Genomic DNA, 27,013 nt, shown 5'->3' with positions numbered 1-27,013 from the left:
CCCGCACCAGGCCGGCAGTGGCGGCCTCTGTCTGCGCCAAAACCCATCGCTCCATCCCCTTCTCCCTGGCGTTTTGAAGGGCACCTCATTTCTGTCACAGCCCGCGGCCTTACCTGTGTCTGAGCGTCTTGACAGTGAACGTATGTTTGAAAACGAATTTGTGAGCATCCTTTGTTTTCTTTCGTTAGCTGTCTTATGTTGCAGTCACAGCAGGCTGCATAACTGTTGCATGGAGTTACAAAATAAAGCTATTATCTTTTCTCTTTGAGGCTATTATCTGTTTACCTGGATTGAAACTTGCTAAGGAGGGTGTTGCAGAGAAACAATGACCTTCAAGTCAGGCAGCCCTAGCTCTGAATCCCAGCTTTGTCACGCACTCATTCAAAAACACTCGCTCAGGCCCTGCTGTGTGCCAGGAATTATTTTAAGGGCTGGGAGAAAGCAGTGGGTGAGGCCGAGATCCGCGCCGTGCTCGTGGAGCCTACACGCAAGGAGGAGGAGACAGACGTTCCACCAGACAGGCGAGGAAAGATGCAGCATGTCAGCCGGCGGTAGATGCTGAGGGCGCCGACGAAGCGCGGAGGGGCGCAAACGCCCAACCCGGCCAGCCCGACAGGCCTCGCTGGGAGCGCGGCCTCGGAGTGAAGACTTGAAGGTGAGGCAGGGGACGCGTGCGTCAGCCGTGCCATGTTAGGTAAAAGTTACCTGCGTGTCTAGACACCGGATTTCCCCGATTCTGAAATGGGAACAACAGCCACCTTCCTGATCCAGCCCAGGCATCACCTAGGAGCGTGAAAACAGCTATTGTTGCTGCGTTCATCGTCATCGTCACAGCAGTGGCCCCACGGCCACTATAAACAGCCGCTTGCTGGAACCGGAGGCAGGTTATTTATACATTTGTTGTCCTCAAATGACCCTGAGAAGGAAACTCAGGTAATAGTTTAATTCTGAAGATTGAACGAAGTACTCCAGGCTTAGAAAAAGGACACAAGGTTTAACTATTTCTATTAGTTAGAGTCTTGGCTGGAAATAGAAGGCCTCCTCAAGTGGGGTAATTTGAGGGAGTTGGATAAGAGGACTACTTAAAAGATGGGCTTAGTGTGGGGAAACACAAGGGGGGTGCAGGGCCTCGAATCTCTAACAACGGAGCACCCTCACCCGCCTCAGCCCAGGCCTGAAGGGATGAGGGTCTGCTTACCAGAAGCTGGGGTCAGGAGTACCCCATGGAGACGGGTGCTTGCCAGGAGCTGTGGACTTCCGTGGGGCACAGGAGCCATGGCCTTCAATGGGGGGACAGGAGCCGTGGCCCTCAGTGGAGGGACAGGAGCCATGGCCCTCAGTGGGGGGACAGGCGCCGTGGCCCTCAGTGGGGGGCTAGGAGCTGTGGCCTTCAGTGGTGGGATAGGCACTGTGGGCTTCACTGGGGGACAGGCGCTGTGGCCTTCAGTGGGGGACAGGCGCTCTGGCCTTCAGGGGAGCACAGGAGCTGTGGCCTTCAGTGGGGGACAGGTGCTGTGGCCTTCAGTGGGGGACAGGCGCTGTGGCCTTCAGGGGAGCACAGGAGCTGTGGCCTTCAGTTGGGGACAGGCGCTGTGGCCTTCAGTGGGAGGATGCACCAGCCTGCAGCGACTCCATGAGGAGGGAGCTGGGGAGTGGATCCTCCAGGGTCACTCTCCTCCATTCCTCCATCTCCCATCAGGGTCCCCAGTGCCCAAACCAGCTGGAAGTCAGAGGGAAGCCATGCACCGGCCAGCCTCCCGGAGAACAGAGCAGGTGGAGGAGGGCGAGAGGGGGCACCCAGCACACACTGAAGGCAAATTAAACCTGATCTCTGGTCCCCTGGGAGCTCGTGGTCCCTGCTCGCCTCTGTGTTCAGGGAAGGAACCCCGGTTCTTCTTGCATCACATGTCCCTTTAATCTTGTGTGTTGGTTTCCTCTGGGTTCTCCTCTTGCCTCTTGGCAAGTCCACGATTTGGTTAGGGGTTTTGAAAGAAAACCGGATTGATAAAAATAAGGCCCAGCTGTGCATAAAGCCAGAGACAGGCAGTGTCTGCCCAGGGCAGGGCACTGCTCACAGGGAGGAAACGCTCAGCCCGCCACTGGGCAGCATGAACAAGGCCGGAGGGGTTCCTGACCCAGAGCACAGCGGTGTCGCCGTTTTACTTTTTCAATGAGGTTTAAGCTGTGACGTCAAGTAGAAAAGAGCCAGATGTGAAACCATATAAACCATATGATCTCCACCATGTAAAAAGTACGTGTGTGTGTGGAAGTAAGACTAAAAAGACATAATCAGACTACTTCACTGATTATTTACAGACTGTACATTATGATTTTTTTCTTAATCCTTTTCCATATTTTTCCAAGTTTCATTAATGAATATGTATTCCTTTTAAAATAAAAAAGAAATCAATAAAATTTCTTTTTTAGTAAAGTGAACATTACTTGTTTCCTATAATTCACGTCTCTGTTTAAAACAATAATCGTAGTTATAACTTTCATTCGTGGAAATCCAGGATCATTAACAAAAGATTCGCTAAACTGATTATTTTGCTGTTTTTAAAGAGGTGATTTTATGGATAGTTTCTAAAAAGAGAATGCTAAGCAAGTTAAAGGATATTTCCTCTATCTTGGTTTAATTTCGATTCATGCTTCTATATAATACCACAGGCATGCTTTGAGAGCTTCAGTCTGTGGATGTCAAATCCATTCTCGCTAGCCACTAAAATTCTTAGAATGGAAATATGTAACTGTAAAACATCAAATATAATCTAATGACTTAATAATCATTTTCTTACATTGTATTAGCCAGGAAGTGGATCCAGAGAGATTGTTGTTTCAATAGGGTGTAATTTTTTTCTTCCCTTCACGCTAAGACCAATTCTGCTCAGGTCAACACGCCCTTTCTGAGCACATGGCAGGTGTGCCTGGCACTGGATAGGTGTTGGGGACAAGAGATGAACGAGGTAAGTCTCCCGCCCTTAAAGAGACAGAGTAGTGGAGACAGACATGTAAGGAGATGACTTCAACCCAGTCTGGCAACTGCAAATGAAGTCAAATGCAGGGGGCTATGAAAGCCTGCACAGGGGGCTTAAACGAAGAGCTACTCAGTTTAAAATAAAAACCAAAAAACTACTTGCTGCTAAGCTGGCCTGACTCCTCAGTAACTGGAAACCTTTGTTTTTTTGATTTTTTATTGGGCTTACCAGGACGCAGGCCACTGAGACCAGGCTTGTGGTGGCGAGTGATGTCTCAACAGGCTTGATCCTGCTCAGCTGTCCACACCCGCCGTCACCCTCTCAAAGGGGAACAGCCACACACAAGAGATGGGAGCGATGACTCAGGGAGGCCAGCTGCCTCCTCCCAGACAACATCCCTATGTGGGGCTGTGCTCGACTTGCTTAGGGGACCACCTTCTTGCAAGTTGCCAAGGAGTTGCAGGTTGCCTTTGGTAGTGGAATGGAGAAGGTAGACAGCGACCAATAAAACATTCCTAAAGAATTTGGGTTTCATCTTGGAACACGTGGAATGCTCTGAATGGTGGACTGTTTGCTGCAGGCCGAGGAGGCGAGGCAGGAGATCAGCAAGGGCTGGTGCATGGGATGAGGTGGAGCCGGTAGACGGGTGGGACCCACCAGTTCAGCCGCGAGGCAGACGGTGATGGGGTCTGCTCTACGTGGCTGGTGCTCGTGTTACACTGGGGATTGAGTATGTGCGGTAGTGTGTACCCTAAACAGCTGTGTCAGGGGACAGATACCTTTTTCATTGTTCTCTTAAAACTGTTTACGTGTAGGCACTGAGGTATAAATTCTTATCATAATGGAATAATGTTATAATCTTTGTCCAGATATGACTTGTTTGGGGACTTAAATAGGACTCGTTTAGATTTGGGACATTTGATTCTATTAGGATAGTTTATCAAGTAGATCTTTTTTCAAATAGTCTCCTGGAAAATTTTGGTGAATTTTACCTGGATCTTATAACCAAATTTTCATCTTTCCAACACAATTGAATCATTCTCTCTAAACTTGTAAATTCTTTAAAGACTCCAATCTTTTATAATTATATGAAGCTTGCCAGAGGCCCTTCATTATTGCTTGTAATTAGAACCCACTAAATATTTTAAAAGCTTCTTTGTCTGGTAAAGTGGAAAGTCAAGATTCGAAACCTATTAAAACTCTGCCAGGCTGTCCAGCTGTCCTGGCCATTCTTTTAGCTAAAATCCTAAAAGCTGTCTGAGATCTGGAACAACTGAGACGCAAAGTGCCGTGGAAATCAGCAGATTGGCCACACTTGACTCTGGTCTCATTCTGTCACAATTACTCTAAACTGTCTATCCCAGCCCAAGGCCAGAGTCTCTGATGGCTGTCCACAGACACAAACCACAGCCATGACTTTTTCTGCCAATTCTCCATCCTGAGTTAATAAGTGAGAAATTTCAGGGCCCCTGGGTAGTTCTCTATTTAGAAGTGAAAATGACTTTTTATATGCCGCCTCTGCCTTGACTTTTCACTTCCTCATTCCTCTCTCCTGGAACAAAGATTTAAACCACCGGGATCACAGTCCTAGTTCAGATATCAATTTGCTACTGATAAGGAACTTAATTAGCAGAAGGGAAAATGTAAGAGTAAAGATGAGAGGAGTGAGCGCCAGGCTTCGGAAATACTTATGTAATGGCTAATGTTTGTAAAACCATCTACAGTTGACTCAGCCTTTTTATATACATAATCTGATTTAATCCTTGCACCAATCCTGACAGGTGGTTGCTAGTCTGCTCCTTACAGGTGAGGAACTGAAGTTGAGCAGTTGAATCCAGCCAATGGCAGTCACTGTCCTCTCAGACCCAGCTCCCTTGATCTCAGGACACTTCATGTGGAGCCACCCTGCCTCATGTGCCATGGGCACCGGTCCTGAGGAGGCAGACCCAGCTTCAGCCGAAGGAAGGAAGTCTGACCAGAGAGGCGGAGCATGGGATGTGGAAGGTCTGGTGCTGTGAAGAGGTCATAGAGCGTGCAGGGTGATGGTCTCTGGAACTAACAATCACACTGAAGCCTGTGTCTTGGGTGCTAGCAAACGGCCACTCGTTAACCAGTATCCTTGCAAAGGTTAAGGATGGTAATGCACTCTGACTGTTGGTAGTGACGTCAGTGGGAAGCCATTAATGCAACTGGCCCTGAAGGGGCAAGAGAAGGAGCAGTTAGCAGACCTCACTGAGAGCTGTGGCTGGTGGGTGGGGCCACGCGACAGGTGCTCTGACTTGGGCACCGACATTAGGTAGAGAAAAGTAGCTACAGCTGAACCACAGCCCGGTACAGACGGCACCAAGGGAATAAATAACCTGACCTCTCTTTCCTTGCCATCTGATCTTTCACTGGTGCCTCCCATTGGTTAAGCCCAACCTGAAGTCAGAGGGCACAGGAACCCAGGTGAAGCCATCTGTAGAGGTCAGCCTCCCAGGGCACAAAGCAGGGTGGAGGGAAGTGAGGAGTGGGCCTGGGAGCAGGCAGGGAAAATGGAGAATATCTAAGAGGGCGGCAGCTTTAAGACTAAGATCACATTATCCTACCCTTGAGGACTCCATTTCCTGGTGGGGACTTCCAAGAGGCACTAGGACTTCAAGATTCTTCTCTCTTTGTTTTTCCTCACTACATCCTCTTCCTTATCTCAAACAAGTGACTACTTGGAAATTGCTAGATGCTTTGGGAGATGGGACATAAAGGTAGATCCAAATTCTTGTAGTCTAGTAGAAGAAACACTACATTATGATGACACTGTAGATTGACACTCAGCATCTATCCCACTTTCCTTTGAGTGGGATCCCTTTTTATACTACAAAGCCTGGAAAGCTAAAACATAAAAACAAAAGCAGAAACTGCGTTTCCCAGATTCTTTGCTGTTAGGTTCTGGACGTGATTTAGGTTCAACCGCGCATATGCCCTTGAGGGAAATTAAGAAAACAGAAGCAAACAGGAAGCCATAATGTCTTCTCCTTCTGCTGTCTCTGCTCACACCGTGGTCACTGAGTTGTTGGTTGTGGGAGTTCAGAGATGAGTCCGGGGCCTCTATTCTGCTGGAGCAGATTGCAGCCGAGATGCTGAGGTTCTGGGGCTGAGACAGGCACCAGATCTCGGTGACTTCCTGATGGTGCTGCTTCCCAGTTGTGGCGGTGGGGATATGATTCAGGAGCCAGTGGCTATATGATCACAGAGGGGGCAGCAGCGAACTTAGAGTCTTGGCTCTGCTGTGTGGTTCAACATAGATTCTGCTTCTTTCGTCCTCCCAACAATTTGGCAAGTCATTTAATATCCTGCAAAACATTTCTTCCTGTTTAACTACATTCTGTCTCTGCAGTTAAACGTTGACTACTATAGAAATAAACGCAAATATCTAAAATGCAAGATAGAAAGGGGTAAGCACCACCAGACGTATAGATTAGGCACCAGGCAAATCTTGGAGGAGCTTGATATTGGGGTCATGTTATGGGAGACACAGAGAAGCATCCCCTTCACGGAGCCTGAGACCTCTTGACAGTCTCATGTCGTGAGTTTCCCTTTTCCAGGGAAGCAGATGGGATTAACAAACACTGAGACGACTGTCCTATTGAAGTGAGCACACAAGTCTGTGTATCCATTCCCAGAGGTGGGCTGCAAGTCTGTAAAGAGCAAAGAGAAATACTACATTTGCAAATCCCCTGGCAACAGTCCCTTTTAATTTTAGAAATTATACTTGCTTGCTTTTTAAGTTTCTATTAAAAAGTTAAAGAAAAATGTGTTTATCAGTATCCTCAATGTTATAGATATTTAGTGTCTTCCCTGAGGGAAACAACAAGAGGGAACCAGGGCATTTCACTGTCTGCCTCTGTTTCTGCTATCGATAGCTGCATGACAAATTACCCCCAAACTTTGTGACTTAAAATAACAATCATTTTATGACATGTTATGATTATGTATATTGGTCATAAATTTGGACAGGGCTCAGCATGGTGATTTTTCTTCTAAATAACACTGATGAAGGTCACTTGGTAATATTCAGCTGGGTCTACAGGGTCGAAAATGGCACATAGCAGGGATGGCTGGAAGGCTGGGCTGTCTACTGGAGCACCTATACTTGGCCTCTGCAACATGGTGGCCTCGGAGTAGTCGTAATTCTTACATAGTAGCTCAGGGCTCCAAGAGCTGTCCTCTAGGGAACAAGGAGGAAGCTGCATGGCCTTTTATGATCTTGCCTCAGAAGTCACACAGCAACACTTCCACCATACTTTATTGGTCAAAGTGGTCACATGCCCACCCAGATCCAAGGAGTGGGGACCTAGATGCTGTTCCTAGATGAGAGTAATGTCAAAACATTTGCAGCAATGATTTAGAACCCATACAATGCTGCCTTTTACCTGTGTCTCTAGGAAAAGCCCCCATTGCTAAATGAGCCATGACTGTAATGGTTTAGACACTTGGAGAATTTCACCTTCAAATCAAGGACTAGAAGCAACACAGGTATGGGTGCTCCTGGCATTGTGCTTAATGGGGTATTAAAGGCGAAATTTTTTGGCTAGCTTCTCGATGTCTTGCAATTTCCATTGCATTGAGAGAGGGAGGAACTTCACTTTTGTTAGTCCTTGGGACAGCATGTTGTCAAAACAGAAACTTGGACACACAAGAGCAAAGTGTGGATCTAGTGATGAGTTGAGAGTACATTCCCAAGACCAAGGCCAAAGCCCAGCTTCTATAACTGGGGCATAAATTCAGAGCAGATTGAGCATCAACATCCATTTGATTCTGGGTCACCTGAGTCAGATGATCTTCATATCCTCCTGGGTAACTACGTGATTGGTCTCAGAACCTATCCAAGCTAAGCCTGGTGCTGGGTGCTTGGCTTCTGGGTCAGAAAAAGGGGGGTTGTTCAGCACGTTGTTGATCCTCAATTGCCAACACGCATGAACATATGTTTGTTGAGTAGCTACTTTGTGCCAGGCATTCTTGGGCCCAGGGCGGTGTAGAGAATGAGATATCGTCTTTGCCCTGAAGGAGCTCAAGTCTAATAGAAGAGACATATGAGTAAACAAATCATCCCCATACTGTGTGATAAAATAGTATAATCTAATTAAGTGCTAAGTGTCATTGGAGCACAGAGGAGGGAGTGACCAGTTATAAAGCCTTTCTTAGGTGACCTTTGAGTCAAGTTTGAGGTCGAGAAGGTAGCATGAGCCTCTTGGATGGAAGAACCAGCCTATGAACAGTACAGACTATGTGATACTATACGTCATATCCGGGGAACGGGAACGCTGGGTACCCTATAAGAGTGGAGTGCAGGTTTTAGCGGGGAGGACATAAAGCTAGAAAAGGATTTGGGCTGGATTGTCAAGGTCTTTGTGTTTCAGGCTAAGGAGTTTGGAGTTTTACCCTTAGAAAATAGTGAAGGATGCAAAAGGGTAGAAAATGTGGCAAGACGTGAATGCTATTTTAGCTGTTTTTAATCAGGGAAGCCAAAATTTGTCCTGTGGCCTGGAGCTTTGTCATCTTTGATAGTTTGCAAACCTCTGTTGGACCCAGACTTTCTCTTGTGTTTCTGACTTTGTATTTTCTGAAAAGTTTAAAATTTTACATTGCTGCCATGTTCCATCCAGTTAAGACAAGATTATCCATCAAAAACAATCCAAAAGGCCAATAGATTATAGTTTAGCCAGTTTCTCCGTCATATCCTTCACTACCAAGTAAAGAATAGGTCAACAGACAAAATCCTTTCTGTTCCAGGCAGAAGAGTTAAATGGCCAGCTTTATGTGTGTTGATGGATTTTTTTTAAATCACCTCCTGACACCACACGTACATATCTGTGCAGCCAGCAGTGGGAGGTATGGGTGGCAGAGGATTCCAGGTGACTCAGTATGTTTGGCATCTGGGTCATAAATTTCTCTCAACTGATGGCAGAGGTGTTGCTGCCACAATAGTTGCTGCCCACGACCTGCCAACATCATCACATGTGGTGTGTGCTGTGTGATGCAATCACAGATCTGTTTTGAGATTGGTCAGCCCTCAAAATGATGCAGCCTCCTTGATTTTTTCCAGCTCATTCAGCACTGACAGCCTTGAGGACTTGTTCTCCTGCTGGCTTCTTAGATGTCTACTCCTGGTTAGTGGCTGTAAGTCCATCTTGGAGTTTAGATCTTCCCAATATTGACGAGTCACCACACATTTTGACGTTTTTAAGTGGTTCAACCACATGTGTAGCAAGACGCCCCATGTGGGAGAACATTAACTTTCCTTCCCCGCCTCCTTTAAGTGAAACTCCACGCAAACATAAGCAACAGGCACTACTTTGATGAGCATTGTTTCTCTTTCTAGCTGGGGCCCCAATCAGTTGCCTCGCACAGATCTTCTTTGTCTGGAGAAGCTCTACCTGCCTGGCCCCTTCTGGTAAGGGAGCCCAGATGTTGCTGGGAAAAAATGGGCAAACTGGTACAAGAGTCAAGGAGATTTGAAGGAGAGGGATGGGGCACCAACCCCCTTCCTTAATAAAACATCTCTAAATGGATTATACTGATCCTAGTTCGAGGCCACTGAGCAGGAGAGCACTCGACCCTGAGAAGCTTACCCCTGGAAAGGGCAGTGTGGACTAGTGGTTCAGTTTCTCTCCAGAGCCTGATTGTCATGGGAGGTGGTTCAACATGGCTGAGGTTGGAGATCCTTCTCTCCCAGCCACTTTGTCACTGTTGGTGGCCTTGGGGAAATGACCGAGCGTGTGCATAAGCCGAAAGAGCTGTGTAACTAAAGAGCTATAAGATGGGGGTCAGGCCCACTTCATTTTGCATCCATCTCCTGCCCCTTTTAAAGAAACTGCTGCTTATATCTCTGTCATCAAAGCAGAGGTGCTGGGCGGAATGCTGGACCACCTCTTTTTCGGGGGGAGGGTGTGTTATTTATTTATTTACTATCACTCTTAATAGCATCTTTATTACAAGTGTTCTTAAACACCTCTCTACACGCATTACAGAACATCCATCACGTTGGACAACTCTTTTCGTGGAAACCTCAGCAATAGCCACAGAGAATGCTGAAATCCAGCGCACCAAGCAGATTTTCCACGAGGCGACAAGACGTATTAGATTGAGTAACCTCCTGGGGCTTTGGGCCTATAAAGGAAAAACTCTGCAAGGATAGAAATCATTCTTGTAACAGCTGAGGCTTTGAATTATTAATTTGAATGTAAAAGAACACGCTCTTGCACTCTGATGGTGCCAGCAAGATGCATTGGTTATGATACAAACTAACAAACTTAAAATGGTGTTGGGAAAACTGGACAGCCACATGCAAAAGAATGAAACTGGACCACTACCTTACACCACACACAAAAATTAACTCAAAATGCATCAAAGACTTGAATGTAAGACCTGAAACCACTAAACTCCTGGAAGAAAACATAGGCAGTAAGCTCCTTGACATTGGTTGTGGTGACGATTTTTTGGATCTGACACCAGAAGCAAAGGCAAGAAAAGCAAAAATCAACAAGTGGGACTACATCAAACTAAAAAGCTTCTGCACAGCAAAGGAAATCAACAAAATGAAAAGGCAACCTACTGAATGGGAGAAAATAATTGCAAATCATATATCTGATAAGGGGCTAATATCCAAAGTACATAAAGAACTCAAACAACTCAAAAGCAAAAACCAATCCTATTTAAAAAATGGGCAGAAGATCTGAATACATATTTTTCCAAAGAAGACATAAGATGGCCAAGAGGTACATGAAAAGATGCTCAACATCAGTAATCATCAGGGAAATGCAAATCAAAACCACAATGAGAGACCACCTCACACCTGTTATAATGGCTATTATCAAAAAGACAAAAAATAGCAAGTGTTGGCGTGGATGTAGAGAAAAGGAACCCTTGTGCTCTGTTGGTGGGAATGTAAACTGGTGCAGCCACTATGGAAAGGAGCATGGAGGTTCCTCCAAAAATTAAAACAGAACTATCATATGATCCAGCAATTCCACTTATGGGTATTTATCGGAAGAAAACAAAAACACCAATTTGAAAAGATATATGCACCCCCATGTTCATTGCAGCATTATTTACAATAGCCACAACATGGAAACACCTGAATGTTCATCGATATACAGTGGAATACTACTCAGCCATAAAAAGGGATGAATCCTGCTATTTGCTCAACATGGATGGACTTTGAGGGCATTATGCTAAGTGAAATAAGTCAGACAGAGAAAGAAAAATACTGTATGATCTCACTTATATGTGGAATTAAAAAAAAAAAAAAAAGCTCATAGATACAGAGAAGAGATCAGTGGTTGCCAGAGGTGGGAGTGGGGGATGGAAGAAATGGGTAAAAGGGGTCAAAAGGTACAAACTTCCAGTTATAAAATATTTACTTATAAAATACATAAGTCATGGGACTGTCCTGGTGGTGCAAGCAGTTACGTGTGCACGCTCCGCTTTGGTGGCCCAGGGTTCGCAGGTTCGGATCCCGGGAGTGCACTGACGCACCACTCATCAAGCCATGCTGTGGCGGCATCCCATATAAAGTAGAGGAAGATGGGCACGGATGCTAGCTCAGGGCCAATCTTCCTCAGCAAAAAGAGGAGGATTGGCATTGGATATTAGCTCAGGGCTGATCTTCCTCACACACACACACACACACACACACACACACAAAACATAAGTCATGAGGATGTAAGGTACAGCATGGTGACTATAATTAATAATACTTATTGCATATTTGAAAGTTGTTAAGAACAAATCTTGAAAGTCCTCATCACAAGAGAAAAAACTTTTGTAACTATGTGAGGTGACGAATGTTAACTAGACTTATTGTGGTGATCATTTCACAATACATACAAATACGGAATCATTATGTTGTACACCTGAAACTAATATAATGCCATAGGTCAATTAGACCTCAGTTAAAAAAAAAACACTAAGATACTTAGAAACAAACCATGAGAAACATTGTAGGGTTCAAATGAAAGGGGATGAGGTTATTGGAGCACAGATTATGAAACTCCACGTTCCTGAGGGTGGGGGTCTTGAGCAGGGGTGAGAACGGACCCTTTCTAAGATGCTGAACAGTTCAAATTCAGGCAGCTGTACTGATGGTTCTGTTCTGTAAGGGATGTATATTCTTATCTATTACCCTTCACCCCTTAGACTAATCAGTGGATTTTCCCCACTAGGGGGCCGGGAGGAGTGAAACAGCTTTCAATGGTAATCAGTGAAGAGAATTCATGCTTGGGTGATTACCTGGTGTACTTTCATCAACTCAACGGAGACCAAAGGGGCTGAATGGATCTCAGATATTTACCGAACCAACTGAGGTGCTCGGATCCACTTCTTTTTCTTCATTTGGTGGAAGGATATCTAATAATAATAAAAGTAAGTGCTAGCATTTGTTTAGCACTTAGTCTGTGCCAAGTGCCATGCTAAGGACTTTTCACTGGCTGTCTCATTCAGTTCTATGTTAGACTCTGCTTTGTAGGTTTAAAAAGTAAGGCTCCTAATGGATAGATTGTTGCCAATTTTTTGAAACATGAAATAATGACCAAAAAATCTGCAAGTCTCCTGAATGATAGAAAGGTCTTTACACATGCAACAGGCTGTTAAAATGGAACTATCTCAAACTCATTTTTGGCTGAGGCCCCAAGGTAATGGGTTCCAAATGCTCCTGCATTTTGAAGTGAGACTCCGGACTGCCTATGCAGGACTTGCAAAGGAGCGAGCTGTCCTAGAATTGGTATAAAAGTGTTGAACTGGCTAGAAACCTGGAGATTAGAAGGAGGATTCTTTCACTGAGAGGATCTAAGTGTGAGGCCCACAGTGTCCCCCCTCCCCTCACAGGCAGGTTTTGAGAGTGCTTTTCTGTCACTTCAAGGCTAGAGGGAGGGACTTCAGGGAGAGACTGATGTTTGGGGTGCATAACAGACCAGGGTCTGATTGACACCTGGTGAATATGAGGGCAGTAGGCTCATCCAGGTAGCACCTGGAAGTAGAATAAGGACTGTGGTGTATTCCCAGGACAGAGGGTCCTAGTGCACCAGGAGGGAGAGCCAGGGAGCTGCTATCTTAGATTCTGCCTAAGGAGGCCACATGAGGAAACCTTAGCAGAGAGATGCCGAAGGTATACAGCCCCACGGCCACAGGCTGAGCCAGGAGTCCTATGTGGCCAGCTGGCAAGTACAGTGCCCGTATCTAGAAACCACAGGTGAGAGATGCCTGGTGATTGGGGGTGGAGGTGGGTCTCTGGAGAACCCGTGAAAGTGCCCACGAGAGAGCCAGCCTTAAATATTGTTCAAGGCTGCGGAAAACCGGCATAGTGTGGGCGCCAATCAAGCGAAAGCTTCCCCGACCCCACCCCTGCTCCCTCTCTGGAGGGGTCGGGAGCTGCAGTGACTAAGAGCAGGGTGGAGTTGGAGGGTGAGGAGAAGACACTGGGCTGCCCCCTGTCCGCGGCACGCTTCCTGCCTGCTGCAGGCCCAGCTGGGGGACAGGAGAGCCCTCCACTTCCACTGACATTTGGAGGGCTTGTCTGTTGACTTGTTTTAAGCACACTGACCTGGAAATATTCAATTACCAAACAGAGACTGTTTTTGGTAGAAACGATGGAAGACTTCTATTACCTAAGAATAACCAGAAAAGTTATGCATCCCGTCCTAGATTTTATCCAAGGGGTAGGGAAGAGCTGACCCACAGAGCAGGTTTGCAGGGGCAGTAATAATGCTTTTAAAAGTTGATTTCTTAAAGTGGACAAGTCCTCTTTTTTTAACCCAACGGTTACATATATAATACGGATTTACAACCTAAGTCTCTAAGAGTTTGTCTCTTTTAGGTGGCAAGGGGGAGCCCTGCTGAGATATCCGTGTTGTGTGGGTGTGGACCTATGGAACAATACGCACGGAATTGAGGAAGCTCGGGGAGCTGTCTGAGCAGGCACAGGTAGTCCTTTAGAACGCCAACATTAGAGTGTAGAACAGACTCAAGGGAATCGAAAGCAGTGGCTTCTAATTGTTCGGGACACAACGGTGGGTCCAGTTGTCCCAGGCATCTTGTCTCACCCTAGGACTGCCTGTCTGTCACTCCTCACTCTCTTGTCTGTGGGCATCTTGCATCCGATAGGCTCAGTTTGTCACCGTTCAATATGGAGCACCCACTGGGCAGTTTCCCGTCCTGCCATTTCCTGGGCACCTGACCTAACCTTCCCTTGCTCAAGAACTAATCCCCGCTCCTATCATTTGGGACTAGAGTGAGAATTCTGGGGCACAGGCATGCAAGTATATGAAGAAAGAGCTGCTTGTACTTCATGAGATGAGGTCTGTGGGCAGAGCAGGTGTCATGGGCTGGCTGATGGAGTTCTCCACCAAACTTTCCCTTTCACCAAACTCCACAAACAACAGCTGGATGGCAAATCAGTTATTCTGTCAGCCACTTTCCTGCTTGTTTTTAATGCTATTTTGTGTGCCACCATTTCTGTGCACTGACTTTTATCAATAAATATTTATTGAGCATCAACTATGTACAAGTCATTGTACCCCAGAATCTTTTTCTTTGAGAGTCCTTGTTCCTCTCTCCCCTTTCTTTTTATAAGGTCCTGCAAAAAAGATTGTAACGACAGAGGCCTTCAAATTTCCTGGCCACACATTTCCAAAAATCTTCTGCTCTGGTGCACTCAGGGCTGGAGGCTGGCTCTTATCTCTTTTCCACACTATTTCCTGGATCTTTTCTGCTGCAGAACTCTTTATGAGCCTTCATCTTTGATTTGCCATGGAAAATTCTTTACAGGAGGGCCACAATTTTGTTCTAATTCTCATTAGTCACCCTTAGAATGCAATCCTATATTTTATTGCTTGATGGTTGAATTCTTTTGAATTACCAACATATCTCCTTTTGTTTTAGCTGTTTCCATTCTATTGGGCATCTATAGATTCAGACAGAATCTAACATCTTTAGATTCAGAACAGTTGTGAGTTTTTCTTATTGAAAAGAACCTTCAAATACCTCACGATAATTCACAAAATCCTAATTTAAGAGCATTGCTAGTTAACTACCTTCATTTTTTACATGTAAGGAAATTACATGTAAGGCATTGGAAAAGATTCCCAATTCTTTTAAACAAATATTTATAGACAGCCTTGTATGTGTCAGGCACTCTATTATGTCCTAGGATTAAGTGACTATGACCATATCATTCCCTTCTCAAAAACTTGCAGTGATAAGCCAATATCTAAAAAATTAAATGTAAACACCCCAACTGGATATTCAAGACCCAAAAATCAGACTCCAAACTTCTTTTCTAGATTTTTTCCCCAGCTTTATTGTGGTATAATTGACAGATAACATTGTGTAAGTTTAAGGTGTACAATATGACAATTTGATGCATTTATATTGTGAAATGATTACCACAGTAGTGTTAGTTAACACCTCCATCACCTCACATAATTACCATTTTTTATGGTGAGCACATTTAAGATCTTCTCTCTTAGTGACTTTCAATTATATAATACAGTATTGTTAACTAGTTACCATGCTGTACTTTAGATCCACAGAAATTATTCATCTTATAACTCAAAGTTTGTACCTTTTGACCAACATCTCCCTATTTCCCCCATCACCCAGCCCTTGGCAACCACCATTCTACTCTGTTTCTATGAGTTCAGCTTTTTTAGATCCCACATATAATTGATATTATACAGTATTTGTCTTAGTATTCCCTAACTAATTTCACTTAGCATAATGCCCTTAAGGTCTGTCCATGTTGTCACAAATGGCAGGATTTCCTTCTTTCCCATGGCTGAATAATATTCCACTGTGTGTGTGTGTGTGTGTGTGTGTGTGTGTGTGTGTGTGTACCACATCTTCTTTATCCATTCATCTGTTGATGGACACAGGTTATTTCCACGTCTTGGCTGTTGTGAATAGTGTTGCAATGAACATGGGGGTGTAGATACCTCTTTGATATCCTGTTTTCATTTCCTTTGGACATATATGCAGAAGTGGAATTGCGGGATTATGTGGTAGTTCTATTTTTAACTTTTTGAGGACTCTCCATACTGTTTTCCACGGTGGCTGCACCAATTTACATTCCCACCAACAGTGCACAAGTGTTTCCTTTTCTCCACATCCTCACCAACACTTGTTACTTGCTGTCTTTTTGATAAAAGACCTTCTAACAGGCATGAGGTGCTATCTTAATTTGGTTTTGATTTGCATTCCCCTGGTGATTAGTGATGTTGAGCAACTTTTCATGTACCTGTAAGCCATTTGTATGTCTTTGGAAAAATGTCTGTTCAGTTCCTCTGCCCATTGTTTAATTTGAATTCTTTGTTTTTTTACTATTGAGTTGCATGAATTTCTTATACATTTTCAATATTAACCCCTTGTCAGATATATGGTTTGCAAATATTTTCTCCCATTCCATAGGCTGCCTTTTCATTTTGTTGCTGGCTTCCTTTGCTGTGCAGAAGACTTAGTTTGATGTAGGCCCACTCATTTATATGTGCTTTTGGTGTCACATCCAAAAAATCGTTACCAAGACCAATGTCAAGGAGCTTTTCCCCGTGTTCTCTTCTAAGAGTTTTATGGTTTCAGGCCTTATGTTTAAGTCTTTAATCCATTTCAAGTTAATTTTTGTGATCGGTGTGAGACAGGGGTCCAATTTCATTCTTCTTCATGTGGTTATCTGGTTTTCCCAACACCATTAATTGAAGAGACCATTCTTTCCCCATCAGTATTCTTGGCTCCTGTGTCAAATATTAGTTGATTATATATGGGAGGGTTTATTTCTGGGCTTTTGATTCTGTTTCATTGGTCTGTGTGTCTATTTTTATGCCAGTACCTTACTGTTTTGATTATTAAGCTTTGTAGTATAATTGGAAATCAGGAAGCATGATGCCTCCAGCTTTATTTTTCTTTCTCAAGATTGCTTTGGCTATTTGGGGTCTTCATAGTTCAGTACAAATTTTAGGATTGTTATCTCTATTTTTATGAAAAATGCCATTGGAATTTTGTTAGAGAATGCTTTGAATCTATAAGTTGCTTTGGGGAGTATGGACATTTTAACAATATTAATTCTTCTGATCCACAAACATGGGATATCTTCCCATTTATTTGTGTCTTCAATTTCTTTCATCAATGTGTTATATTTTTCAGTGTACAGATCTTTTGCCTCTTTGGTTACATTTATTTCTGAGTATTTTATTGTTTTTGGTGCTATTGTGAATGGGATTTTTTCTTTATTTCTTTTTCAGATATTTCATTGTTAGCGTATAGAAACAGAACTGATTTCTGTATGTTTATTTTGTATTCTGCAACTTTACTGAATTTGTTGATTAGTTCTAACAGTTTTTTGGTGGATCTTCTATATATAAGATCATATCATCTGCAAACAGGGACAGTTTTACTTCTTTTCCAATTTGGATGCCTTTTCTTTCTTTTTCTTGCCTAATTGCTCTGGCTAGGACTTCCACTACTATGTTGAATGGGAGTGGTATGAATGGGTACCCTTTTCTTGTTCCTGATCTTAGAGGAAAAGCTTTCAACCTTTCACTGCTGAGTATGATTTTAGCTGTGGGCTGGTCATGTATGGCCTTTATTATGTTGAGGTAGTTTTCTTCTCTGCCCAATTGGCTGAGAGTTTTTATCATGAAAGGATGTTGTATTTTGTCAAATGCTTTTTCTGCATTTATTGAGATGATTGTATAATATTTATCTTTCATTCTATTAGTGTGATGTATCACATTTATTGATTTGCCTATGTTTTACCATCCTTGCACCCCAAGGATAAATCCCACTTGATCATGGTGTATGATCCTTTTAATATGCTGTTGAATTCGGCTTGCTAACATTTTTTGAGAATTTCTGTATCTATGCCTATCAAGGATCTTGGCCTGTAGTTTTCTTTTCTTATAGTGTCCATATCTGGCCTTGGTATCAGGGTAATGCTAAACACGTAAAATGAGTTTGAGAGTGTTCCCTCCTCTTCAGTTTTTTGGAAGAGTTTGGGAAGGATTGGCATTAATTCTTCTTTAAATGTTTTGTAGAACTTACCAGGGAAACCATCTGGACCTAGGCTTTTCTTTGTTGGGAGGTTTTGGATTACTGATTCAATCTCCTTACCAGCAATTGGTCTGTTCAGAGTTTCTATTTCTGAATGATTCAGTCTGGGTAGGTTGTATGTTTCTAGGAATTTATCCCTTTCTTCTAGCTTATCCAATTTGTTGGCATATAATTATTCATAGTAATCTCTTATGATCCTTTGTATTTCTGTGATATCATTGTAATGTCTCCTCTTTTATTTCTGATTTCATTTATTTGTCTTCTTTTTTTCCTAGTCTAGGTGCCAGTTTGTCAATTTTGTTTATCTTTTCAAAAAACCAGCTCTTAGTTTTATTGATGTTTTTATTGTTTTTCTTGTCTCTGTTTCATTTCTTTCTGCTCTGATCTTTGTTATTTTCTTTCTTCTGCTAACTTTGGGCTTAGTTTGTTCTTCTTTTTCTAGTTCCTTGAGGAATAAAGTTAGGTTGTTTATTTTAGATCTTTCTTTTTTCTTAATGTAAGCATTTATTGCTATAAATGTCCCTCTTAGAACTGCTTTTGCTGCATCACATAAGTTTTGGTGTATTGTGTTTCCATTTTCATTTGCTTCAAGATACGTTTTTGATTTCTTCTTTGACTCGTTGGTTGTTCAGGAGTGTGTTTTTTAATTTCCACATATTTATGAATTTTCCAGTTTTCCTCCTGTTACTGATTTCTAGTTTTATACCATTGTGGTGAGAAAAGATAATTGGTATGATTTCAATCCTCTTAAATTTGCTAAGACTTGAGAAGAATGTGTATTCTGCTGCTGTTGGATGGAATGTTCTGTATATGTCTGTTAGGTCCATTGGGTCTAATGTATAGTTCAAGTCCAACATTTCCTTATCAATTTTCTGTCTGGATGATCAATCCACTGTTGAAACTGGAGTATTAAAGTCTCACTATTATTGTATTGCTGTCTATTTCTCCCTCAGATCTGTTAGTATTTGCTTAGCATATTTAGGTGCTCTGATGTGGAGTGTATATATATTTATGATTGCTCTATCTTCTTGATGAATTGACGTCTTTATCACCATATAATGACTTTCTTTGTCTCTTGTTATAGATTTTGAGCTAACATCTATTTTGTCTGACATAAGTACAGCTACTCCTGCTTTCTTTTGGTTTCTACTTGCATGGAATATCTTTTTCCATCCCTTCACTTTGAGCCTATGTGTGTTCTCAAAGTTAAAAAGTGAGTCTCTTGTAGGCAGCATATAGTTGGGTCTTGTGTTTTATCCATCCATCAACTCTATGCCGTTTGATTGGATAATTTAATCCATTTATATATGGAGTAATTATTGATAGGTAAGGACTTACTAATGCCATCTTATTAATTTTTTTCTGGCTGTTTTATAGTTCCCTTCTTCCTTTCCTCCTCTCTTGCTGTTTTCCTTTGTGAATGGATGACTTTCTGCAGTAGTATGCTTTGATTCCCTTCTCTTCATCTTTTGTGTATCTTCTGTAGCAGCTGGTGCTTTTAGCAAGCCTGTCAATGCTCTACCCAGATCCCTTTGTATCCCTCTTATGGGTACTATGTACCTCTTGTTGAGCTTCTGTGTCTTTACTTCTAAATCGCTTGCACCTGTAACTCACTTTGAGTCCCACCCTTGCATACTAGAGTTGTTTACTCACAGAGAAAACTGCCTAAGTGCCTGAGAGTTTATGTCTCCCTGGGTGGCCAGTGAGTGACTGATATGGGCTTATGAAAGACCAACTACCTGACCTCCGGTTGGACACACTCTGAGAGATAGTTTACACTCCTGAGCTGCCCTCCTGAGGGATCAGGTAGAAGCTGGGACTTTACCTGAAATTGTGTCTTTGCTTGGATTCCCCCTCTTCCTGTCCTGCTTCTCCCACCCCCTTCATGACCTCCTCGTGGGGGACACTCTCTCAGTACATCACTTACATGTGAGTCTTCATCTCAGAGTCTGCTTCTGGGGAACCTGGACTAGGATTGTGCTGTTTGGAAGATGATAGAAGACTAAGCAAGATTTAATCATTGCTCACAAAGACCAAAATCAAGAGGAAATTCTCATTTATGGAGAGTTTGCTCTCCAAGGAGGCTCTTTTTGGCTCACAATCAGAAGCATCCAGAGTTCAAAATGCATGGTCTATATAACTGTACATGTGAGGACTAAAGCCTTTGTAAGTCTGACATTAATATGGTATCACATTTGGCCTCATCTCCTGGCTTCTTGATTGTCCGAATCTTCAGATATGAAAGGCGTTTGAGATTTCCTGCCACCATGGAGAATACCTACCACTGGTTTATTGAGTAACATTTGACTCTTAGTTTCCCAAAGTGGAAAAGTCTGTTCGTACAGCAAATGCAGTGTTTAAGGAGCAAAGTGTACGTGTAAAATGTTGGAGATAATTGGCTCTCATTTCCTAATTGCCGGCTTCCTGTGTTCACAGGCCAGGATACTAACATTGCCCAATCATAAGGAAACAAGGAAAGGGGTGGGGTGGCTACACTCAAGGTGCAGTGCTCCTCCTGGGTGCTCCCTCTTATGTGACCCCATGGCACTTCACTCTTACACAATTGCTGTTGTAAGTACCTACTTCCCTCCCTTAGACGGTGAGACCTCTTAGGGCAAAACTGTGTATGTTTTGCTCATGGTTGTATTCCCAGAGCCTGGCACACTGCCTGGCACTAAGTAGGTGCTCAGTGAATATGTCCTGACCGTACATGGGAGCCCTGTGACTGTGAAGCTAGGTCTCCAGAGGGTGGTCACTTCAGGTTCCCCTTCTCATGACTAAGTATAGATGAAAGGATTCTGGAGTTTAGGCTGTCCCCGCTTCAGGCACAATGGTCCCATACCAGGGAAACTGGCTGCTCCAGTTCACTGTTACGCTGATTTCACCTGTTCTTCCAGCTCAGTGAGGAGAAGAAGCCTCCTTGAGGACCTGAGGGAGGCACAATTTCCTCAAACCTCAGAAGTCTTGCGGAAGGCTCATGAGTCGGACTTAGAGTTTCCTAGCTTCAAAAAGTAATAAATTTGGCATGGTCTGAATTCACTGCTCTGGAAACCACAAGACTGGTTGGTAGGCTGGTCTACAGACTTATTTTAATGGAGATAAGCACCTGGTCCAGGAAAATGGAGACCAGACTTTGGAAGGAGAAGAGAGTTCAGGAAGGTTGTCTCTGCCTTCAATTTATCTTTGTAACTATGAAGTAATTGTATCAAATGTCACTTGAGTTGGAAGTCTCTGAGAGCCAGAGCGTCTTCTCTGCATCCCCGTGTCCATGTTTGTGATTCAGCCACTTTGTTGGGGGTAGATCAGTGGGACCTGCTTCTTTCTCCAGCACTCAAGGAGAATTCACAGACCCTGATGGGGGTTGTCAAAAAATAACAATTTTTGATCAGGGTCAAGTGTTTGGAAAGTGATGCCAAAGGCAAAGGAAGAAAAGCAGAGCTGTCTGTTTTCATTTATTTTTCAAGATAAAGATCTGTGAAAGATCTGTGAAAACTATTTACTGTTTTTAATATTCTCCCTGGCTCCACCTCACACCTTGAAACTCTAAGCAATCTTTGGCTGCCACAGGGTAATTAGAAGCAGTCTGCTTCCTCCCCTGCCGGCTTTCCCAGATGTTGGGAGAGAGGAATGTTGGCTGAAGGGAAGATTGGGCAGTATTTTACATTTTAAGTTATTGCTAAAGAATTGATACATTGTTTAACAGATTCTATAAGTGAATTCTACTCTCTGATTTCTCTTCCAAGTGCCTCGAATGGTGCCACAAGATTTACATCACTTTGTGTTTTTCAGAACTGCTGCCCACATCAAACTTCATACCTTCCTTCATATGCTTATAGTTTGCCCAATAGCGTATAGAGGAAGGCCCACATTCCTGAGTCAAATTTTCAAGACAAGTCTGGTTTTAGATTTAGTTTTTAGTTTGTTTACACTTGGCACCAAAACCACAAAAACCGTGCATGAGCCAATGCTCAAAAAACACCACCCTAAGCTTGTCACTAAAAGCTGCTTTGGGCCCTAAATTGCTAACGGGAGACAGGCCAAGTGTAGGTTTCTGGCTAAAGTCCTTGAGCAATATTAGGGCCTGTGAAATGCACGTTTTGAGGATTAACTTTTTTAAAAAAAGCCATCAGCTAGAGAATGTTGGGCGTGAGTATTTTAAAACAACTCTAAATATAACAAAGTTATAAATGAGGTTGTCTGTTACCACAGTTCATTGGTCCTTGATCCAGCAAGTACTTATTGAGACCTATTAACTGCCAGGACCTGCATGCTGATTTAAGACAAATTCAGCTTTAACATAAATTTGAGTTTACTCTTGCCTTCCAAACAGTAAATATTATAGAAGCATAAACTAACACTAGGTTTCAGGATAGTCGCCTCTTTATGTTTTTATTCTAATAGTTGTCACGTTGCCTGCTTCTGTTAAGAAAAAACACTTTTAATAAAGAATTATGCAAAGTCACATCTTTCATTTTTAATATTTCGATTCTTTAATTTTTGTCCTCAATAGTCATTGAAGTAGACAAATTACGAAAATATGAAGTAAGAAGAACTGTAACATACCAATCTCTGCATGATACACATATTCTACAGGAATTTTATCCAATAGGGTGCTTTCTGGCAGGAAAGTAGCAAATGAAAATTCTATAAAGCCTCAAGGGTGGTGGTCTTCTAAGAACCGTGAGTGTCAGTATAGATCTCATTTTACATTCTCAAAAGTACGTGCATCACACATGCAGGACATTTCATTTTTGGAAAAGGACTTAATGTCTATAAAACGCACATTGGGTCTTATTCCCTCCACGTAGTAATTCAGAGTCTGTGGTGAAATGAATAAATGCTCTTTTTTCCCCCTAAAATATCTGTTAAGCATCACAAATATGCATTGTTGTCATGTCATTCAGAAATATTTAGTTAACCCAATCTTTTGTTTTCAGTTTTTTAGAAGCACTAAGTCATTTAAACTAGGTGTAAAGTAAGAATTTACATAAAAACACTGAAACACGTCGTTTGCGGACTAAATATTGAGTCCTGCCTACGTAATCCAGCACTGTGTTTGGTGCTGGATTTAATAAACATGAACAGGACGCTGATTCTGCCATCTAGAAGCCTGCAGTCCGGCCGGGCTGACTAACGCAGACAAGTTCAATACCATGTGCTCAGTAGGACTGTACAGGAGAGAGTTCCCTCTGCCTGGGGTGGACGGAAGGAGGGGTGGTGGACATCCACGAGGTGACTTCTGAGTCTGAGCTGATTCTGGGAAGTTGAGTGTTAGTCAAAAGGATTAGGTAAGAGAAGGCGGTATAGAGGAAAATCAAGAAGCTATAATAGAAAATATAGACATATTTATATCAAATTAAAAACGCATATTATAAAAGAAGTAACGAACAGAATTAATAGGTAACTTCTATATCTCAAAAAAACTTTGTAAAAATTAACGTCGGCAGTATTTTATTCAAAGGTCTACGTTAAATTGACTAGAAAAAGATTCCGTAGAGAAATTGACGAGAAAAAGATTCTGTAGAGAGCAATCAGGTAACATCCACTAAAAATGTCTGTATACTTTGATGCATAATCTTTCTCCTGGGAATCTAGCTACACAAATAAAATCAAAAGTGCATAAGATTATAAGTATAAGGATATTTATTACAGTGTTGTTCTTGGTAGCAAAAATCTGGAAACAATGTGAATGTCCATAAGTAGGGAAATGGCCAAGTAAATTATGGTACTGCTCACCTGTGGAATATTATGAAGCTATTAAAAAGACTGAACCACAGCTGTACAAACTGATTTAAAGGGATTTCCACTAGAAAATGCTGGGTGAGGAAAGCATGATGCAGAAAAGGCATCAATATGATCTCATCCTTGTGAAGAAAAAAAAGTGACATGACCTATATAAAATGTATGTGTATAAACATGTGTATATATGTATTTATTTAAATAGGCTTATATGAGCAGTGATAAAATTATGGAAGGATACGGACATGGGCATGACATGGTTTCCTTCAGAGGATGGCCCATGTGAGAAGAGGGAGAGGAAACGAAGAGGGGAGGAGGGGAGGAGAGGCAGGCCAAGAAAAAAAGGGAAGAAAGACAGTAAAAAAGACATGATTACATTTGTGCATATGTGTGTGTGTGCATTTATATGTACAATATACGTATATGTGTGTACAGTGTGTTTATATATCATATATAAATCATTATATCTTGTGACAATTCATAAATCATTATATCATTATATCCTATGACTATCTATCTGTCCATTTATCTATCTAGAGAGAGAATGTTTTACAGGAAAAGAAAAAGAGGTACAAACTGAGAGGCAGATCGGATACCTTGTGTGAAACCACCAGCACATTTGGGCAATGGAAGAGACGCAGCGTAGGCTGTGGCTGAGGCCCATCCTTTACTTCCTCGGCACCTGACACTCCTGTCAGATATCACTGATAAATGCAGGTGAGGTGGATGATCTCGCTTTTCAAGCTGACTGATGTTTCTTAAAGAAACTTATGACCCATATCTTGGCCTGGTTATTGGCAACCAGGAAAGTTTCCTTTCCATAGGAATATGTGAATCTTCAGGTCTCGGTTGTCTGGTTCATTAGATCTTCTGACATCCAAGCAAAGGAACCAGACGGCACAGGACTGTGGAGCAGCAGCTGACCCAACACAAGGAGCACTGGTGTGCACCCGGCCCTGCCTCATCACACACCCACTTGAATCAGGTCACTTAACCTCGCCAAGTCTCACTAACCCCACCTGCAAAAGCGAGCACACACTTTGTGCCTTGGAGGAAGGGCATGCAAACAGAAGAGAAATCCTCATACAGAATCTGAAACAAGCACGCCAACTACACAATGTATTGTTCTGTCCCCTGTGCCCTTAGGCTTCCAAGTAAGAGTCTTTTTTGTCCATTTGAGTAATGGAAATACCTTTCATGGGCGTTGAAATATGTTTATTAAATCATTTCTATTTATTTTCTCCTAAATGTCACACTCACCACTGTCACAGTCATAATTAATTATAACTGCAATTAAAACATAGACTAACATTGTCAGCCTGAAAATGTAACCGGCAAACAGCCATTGATGATTAAGCAGCTGGTAACTATGGGGGATTGGAATTTGAGAACTCAAAATATGTCTCTGTCTGAATGACATTTTGGCCCCCACCCCCACTAACTGACCCAACGAGTTTGGGATGGAAGGCCTATCCCAGAATAGGCCATCACCATAGACATCTCCAGTGCCCGGGTGAGTCCCTGCTAAGCCCATTCTTAATTCTGGTTACCCTTTATGAGAGACATTTACATTTGTAAAGAAAATCTCCATTTGTAAAGGTATCTTCTTCCCTGTACCAGGAAGAAGGGGGGATGGCCTTTCCTAAAAACTTATCAGAATGGAAGGCGAGGACTTAAGTCTGCATGATAAACTTACCCATTGTTAACTGTGCTGTATGGGCAATAGGCTATCTGACTCCCACTAGGTTCCTATAGATGACATCCCCCTGGAGCCAGGGTCACCATGGTAATGGGTGTTTGAGCTATTTTTTTCAGGAACTGAACCCCTTGTCCACTTCAGGCCGGACTGAGACCACCAACGCATCAACTGGGCCCTTTTGACGGCAAGAGGTTGGAACTCCAGCCTCAGGGCATGCTAATGCCACCATTCTGTGAACATGTGTCCTATGAAGAGACATGAAGTCTGACTACGTTTGCACAGATCATCAATTCCCTCATCTCTCCTCACCTCCAATCATTTCGGACCACCTTGCCCCCTTCCCCATAAATACCCCTGAGTCCCTATTTTTGGGGAGGCGGATTTGAGACTTGTTCTCTTGTTTTCCTCACTTGGCTGCCTTGTGATTAAACCTTCTCTCTCTGCAATCTTGTAATCTTGGTGATTGGCTTTCTGGGTAGCGGGCAAAAATGGACCTGGTGCGGTAACAAAAACTGGGCCGAGAGGCAGCGAAAGAGACTGAGCCACTCTGAGCCACCTTGATTGCCCAGGTTTCCAGACACAGGTGAGAGAACCTAAAACCACATCCAGACAAGGGCAGACGAGCAAGAGGCTTAAATAGATGAAACTGGATAAACAAGAAAAGAAAGGAGGGAGTAGGAGGAAAGATTTGCACGAAGGTATAAAGATAATCCAGGAGCCGCCGCAATCATGAAGGACGACTCTTTCCATGAGGTGTGTTTGGCCGTATGAAACATAAGGGGCCTGTTGTGGGAGATCTCAGCCAGGACTGCAGGAGGAGGCAGGAACCTGCGGTCTCTACGGTGTCTCTGTGCTTTCAGCTCTGCCGTGCACTGGTCAGAACTTCCCTAACTTCTCTGTGCCTTGCTGTCTTCGTCCGTATAACGGAGAAGACGATGATGATGATAACAGCAGGCTACTATGAGGATAAAGTGAACGAGCATGCGTAAAGCACTTACTACACGCTAGCATGTGGTAGGTGCTACGTATGTGTCCGCCGTTATTACTCCCTTTCCTTCAGAAGAGGAGAGAAGTGAGCAGTTTACTCTAGGATCTGTGAATCCTGTTCCTTGAAGGTAGATAAAATATTTAAATGTTTGGAACAAGAGGAGAAGGAATAAAACATGTCATGTTTGCAAAACTCCTGTGAGAAGTCCCTTCTTGTGCAGAAGGTTTGCTGGTTTGCCGTTTTTATTAGAGAACAGCGTCTCAAGCGCGGAAAGAGAGTTGGTCCTGAGCCCACCTTAGAAGAGCAGGGGCTGCACCGGGGTGTCCACTTGGTCTAGTTCTGACCCAGGCGAGTAACGAGAGGGCTCGGATCACCCGCTGAGCTGGGCTCCGACGTGTGGGCAAAATCCTTCTGTCCTCTTTGTCCAAGTGAACTGAGCAGTCTGTGCTCAGACAGCCAAAGCCCTGTCACCTGGGCGGAGAGCAGGGGAGCGTCTGGGTGACGCTCAGCTCCGTCTTGAGCAGGAAACACAGGGGCGAG

At 43.2% G+C, this 27,013-nt stretch overlaps 1 long non-coding RNA gene across 2 annotated transcripts; it reads left to right on the top strand.

The window, feature by feature from the left end:
• Positions 1–622: 622 nt before the first annotated feature.
• LOC131415820 (uncharacterized) lies at positions 623–25,671 on the top strand. Of its 2 annotated transcripts, XR_009222514.1 has the most exons (6): positions 623–655; positions 9,983–10,087; positions 12,176–12,374; positions 13,825–13,931; positions 24,324–24,503; positions 25,627–25,671. It is a non-coding gene; the product is annotated as an uncharacterized LOC131415820 (long non-coding RNA). The 2 variants fall into 2 exon arrangements; XR_009222513.1 differs by lacking the exon at positions 25,627–25,671 and having other exon boundaries at positions 24,324–25,186.
• Positions 25,672–27,013: the final 1,342 nt, after the last annotated feature.

This window comes from Diceros bicornis, chromosome 17 (assembly GCF_020826845.1).
Source record: "Diceros bicornis minor isolate mBicDic1 chromosome 17, mDicBic1.mat.cur, whole genome shotgun sequence".
Lineage (NCBI taxonomy): Eukaryota > Metazoa > Chordata > Mammalia > Perissodactyla > Rhinocerotidae > Diceros > Diceros bicornis.
This window is presented reverse-complemented; position numbering and strand designations above follow the sequence as displayed.